Below are 4,774 nucleotides of genomic sequence, written 5' to 3'. Positions count from 1 at the left end.
TATAGAATTTGAAACCCTCGATTGGGATCTCTATGACAGCCACGATAACCTCCTCCGTTATCCAGAAGTTGATGTCGTTCACCTTAACCTTGCCTTCTTTCCATGACCCCACCATACTGTTAGTCACCTCTTGATCATAACTGTGTAGCTTCATGAGATACTTGGTTACCCCACCCTCTTCCAGCTTTTCCCAAACTTTTGGCCTGCTTCTTCATTTCTCAAAGTCCCCCGCTGGCTCCTTTCTACATCTCTCACCCACCATCTCCTCACTCTGTGCACTCATTTTACTCATAAGCTCTTCATTGTGAGACTGGAAAGGATTGCCAAGATTAAGCAAGGAGCAGAGAAAAATAACTCTATTTTTGCTTCTAAAATGAATGCAATGAAGAACCCACAAAGCGTGGCAATTAATCATAGTAGGATATCTGCATTTACGAAAACCCATTTTTCTATAATGAAAAGTACCCATATATCTTAACCCTTTCATATTCATAATTACATCTTGATATCCTCTGTACTTCCTTAGATTTTCTCCAAGTTGATCAAACACTTGATGTCCATCGGCAAAGAATTTCCAAGAAGCCATGTCATTTTTTGGTTTGTGCCGACCCCTATATTTGCCAACCTGTTGGCAACCGAGTTTGCTTCTCAAAAAGTATGGGTGACATGGAATTTTTTGAATTTGGCAAGTGCCTCTCTCATCTCATTGATAAGATTTGCAATCATCCAATAATGATACAAATTGCCGTTAATGCACTTAATAATGTTACTTGAGTCCCCCTCCAACCATAAATTGGTGACCCCAATTTCAAAAGCCAACTTAACTGCATTGCACACGGCATTGGCTTTCGCAAAATGATTTGTTTGGAAACACAACGGAAGAGCAAAAGCCACAATACTATCACCATTTTCATTTCTAACCACACCTCCACTACCCGAGGATCCAGGGTTGCCCTTGGAGGCTCCGTCGAAGTTGGCTTTGTGCCAGCCTTCAGGGGGGAGGTGCCATTTGGCTTCCTATCTTTTTCTCATTTTGTCTTTTACCTTCTCCTTCTTCCTACCTCCTATCTCAAAAGCTCCCCCCTTTCTCATGGGAATATTTTCCTTTATGTTACTAAAGATCTTCCTTCCAACAACCAAAGCCGGCTCCTCCCTGTCTCTGAAAATTCGGTTGTTTCTCTCCTTCCATATGCTCCAACAAAAATGGGGCAGGAGCCAGGAGCTAATTTCCTTCAAGGCAGTCCCATTGAAAATTCCTTGCCATTGGTAGAAGAAATCCAGGAGGTTGGAAGGAATGCACCAGCTATGGTCAAGGTCTTAGGTGAGGAAGTCCCAGATTGTTCTTGAATAAGAGCAATGAACGAACAAATGATTCCTTATCTCTGACTCATCTTTGCATAAAACACATCTACTGGGCATGATAGGACCTCTTTTAATGAGATTTTCCTAGGTGATATTTTTGTCCTGAAGTGCCAACCAAAAAAACATGTTGACTTTTGGTGTTAGGCCTGAGAGCTAGGCCCTCGACCAAGGGGGGGATGCATTTGTACTCCATAAAGCAGAGTACCCAGAGGCAACCAAATAGAGGCTGTTGGCATTATCCCTCCAAACCAGTTCATCCTTGTTGGTGTTGAGGGATAAGGAGTTAAGCATGATCATAATTGGTTTGAGTTCCTCTCAGATGATAGAAAGGTCCTTCCATCCCTGATCAGTCCTGTAGTTACTAACTTTGTGCCCAAAAAGGTTGATTCAATCATTAGCCCAAACACCATAAGTGGGGTTATTAATGAGTGGGCCCTGAGAAAGCTAGATGTCTGACTAGAAAAGAATGTTCTCCCCATTTCCCAGCTTCCAGGAGACCTTAGAGTTAACCAAATCCTTGGCTTTTAAGAAGCCATTCCAAACAACTGAGCCTCTGGGTAAATCCTCACTAAAAAGAGTGAACTGAAAAGAGGGCCTTTTTATATAGTTGTTCACCATAGTGTCTCTTCATTCCCCCGTGCTACTAAAGATGCTCCGAATTTTCTTTGCTAGGAGGGCCTTGTTGATATGAGTGATCTTCCTGATCCCCAGACCCCTGTTCTTTTTAGGGAGATAAACTTTGCCCCAAGAAACAAGGGGGTACCTTTTATTCCTATCAGTACCCATCCATAAAAAATCCCTTTGGATTTTTTCCATTCTCTTAGCATATTTATCAAGTATGGTGAAAAGGCTCAGGGCATATATAGGTAGGTTTTGAAGGATGGATTTAACCAATTGACATTTTCTAGCTTGGCTGAGAGAGGATCCTTTCTAGCCAGCCAACTTCTTACTAAACCTATCCAAGATGCTGTTCCAAAAGGAATCAAAAGGGGTCATGCCCAAGGGGAGACCAAGGTAGGAAGAAGGAAGCTTCTCCACCTGACAACCCAAGATTCTAGAGATTCTTTGATGTCTTCCCTCTAGAGTGTTGATAAAGAAAATAGAGCTTTTGTCCCAATTTATAAGCTGCCCTGACCCTCTAGAATAGGTGTCCAAAGTATCTTTCAAAGCCTTGGCTTCCCTAACCAAAGCCTCTCCTCCCATAATGGTGTCATCAACAAATTGCTGATGCATGAGGGGAGTGCATTTGGAAGAAGGTTTAAAGCCTTTGATCCTCCCATCTTTCTTTTTCTTCTCCATAAGTCTGCCAGTACATTTTGCTAGGATAATGAAGAGAATCAGTGATAGAGGATCTCCCTGACGAAGGCCTCTAGTGGGTTTGAAGAAATTAGAGGGGGAACCATTCACTAAAATAGCTAGCGAGGGGGTGGTGACCAGCTAGGAAATTAGCTTGCAAGATTTGGCATCAAAGCCAAAAGCCTTCAACACTAACTCCAAAAAGGACCAATCCACCCGTTCGTAAGCTTTAGACATGTCAAGTTTGAGTAACATCCCTTCTCTCTTACCAGCTTCCATAGAGTGAATCACTTCATGCACCATGATAATTGAGTCTAAAATCTATCTACCTAAGAAAAAACCAGATTGTTGTTGAGAGATGATTAGGGGGAGGAGCTTAAGAAGCCTCAAAGTGAGCATGTTCGAGATGATCTTATAAAATGAGTTGCATAAGCTGATGGGTCTGAAATTATCTAGAGTGTCAGCCCTTGGCACTTTGGGAATAAGAACTAAGAAAGTGGAGTTGATTTCCTTCAGGATGCATCTGGCTCCAAAGAACTCCTGAACCGCCTTAACAACATCCTTCATAATGATAGGCTAGTACATTTGGAAAAAGAAGCTAGGAAAACCATCAGGTCCAGGTGACTTATTTGCTGGAAGAGAAAAAAGAGCTTCTCTCACTTTAGAATCAAAAGGAATGGCCCAGATCAAATTATTATGGTGCGGTTGGAGGATCTGAGGGATGCAACAAACAATATCATCTTGATCCACCTTAGAGAGAAAAGGATCCCAAGAAAGAAGGGAGGAGAAGAAAGAGACAGCTTCTTGTGAAATATCATCTTCCTTAGTCAACACACCCTAATCTTTTTTCAGGCTAGAAATCCTATTGTTAGCTCTATGTTTAAGTGTGGATAAATGGAAGAACTTTGTGTTCTTGTCTCCTTCCTTGAGCCAATTGATTCTAGATCTTTGCCTCCAAAACTTTTGCTCTTTACTAATGATGTCATGTAAATCAGACAGGATGGACAGCTCTGCATCTCTACTCGAGGCATCATACCCATTTTCCTGAATGGAGGCTTGGATGGAAGAGAGATTAGAAGAAAGATCCTCTTTCATAGAGAAAAAAGGACCAAAATTTGACTTATTCCATGCTTTTAACATAGCAATGCCTTCCACATCTATGCTCCACTAGCTCTTTAATCTCTCTAGAAGGTCGGGGTGGGAGGTCCACATTTTCTCAAAATGGAAAGGAGAAGGTCTGTAGGGGTCAAAAGGGACAATTGAGAGGGAAATGGGGGAGTAGTCGGACCCAATTCTAGGCAAAAGAGCTAATTTGCAGGAAGAGGACTGCAACCAATCAGGAGAAATTTGACTTATTCCATACCCTTAACATAGCAATGCCTTCCACATCTATGCTCCACTAGCTCTTTAATCTCTCTAGAAGGTCGGGGTGGGAGGTCCACATTTTCTCAAAATGGAAAGGAGAAGGTCTGTAGGGGTCAAAAGGGACAATTGAGAGGGAAATGGGGGAGTGGTCGGACCCAATTCTAGGCAAAAGAGCTAATTTGTAGGAAGAGGACTGCAACCAATCAGGAGAAATGAGGGCTCTATCCAGTCTAACCTGAATACACTCCTTACCTAAGTGTTTATTGGACCAAGTGAAGTTACCACCCATGAGGTCCAAATCCAAAAAGGCCAAATCATTGATGAAGTTTGAAAGATCATGCTTGCTATCCCAGTCCTGAGGCAGATCGCCCTTCTTCTCCTTATCCAAAAGAGGGGTATTGAAGTCTCCCATAATGATGCCTTTTTTCAAGTTGCTAAATTTTGAACCATCCCTACTACTCTGGACCAGTAGGAATTTCTTTCTCTCCTGTTGTTAGGGGCATAAATGTTGAGCAAGAACCAAAATTCATTGGAATGAATATTGTACACTTTACAAAATAGAATGTTACCAGCATTGGAAATTGATTCCACCTTGAAAGAATTAGACTTGTATAAAGTTAGCAGGCCCCCAAAGGCTCCATCTAAGTCCACAGCCTCTCCGATCATCATGTTACTGAACTCTATGTTTCTTAAAGAATCCTTTTTCATTTTTGTTTCTTGGATCATCAAAATATCTAGTCTCTGGTCTCTG

The sequence above is a fragment of the Cupressus sempervirens genome, chromosome 1 (assembly GCF_028749045.1).
Source record: "Cupressus sempervirens isolate cs-2001-9-10 chromosome 1, ASM2874904v1, whole genome shotgun sequence".
NCBI classification, from domain to species: domain Eukaryota; kingdom Viridiplantae; phylum Streptophyta; class Pinopsida; order Cupressales; family Cupressaceae; genus Cupressus; species Cupressus sempervirens.
This window is presented reverse-complemented; position numbering follows the sequence as displayed.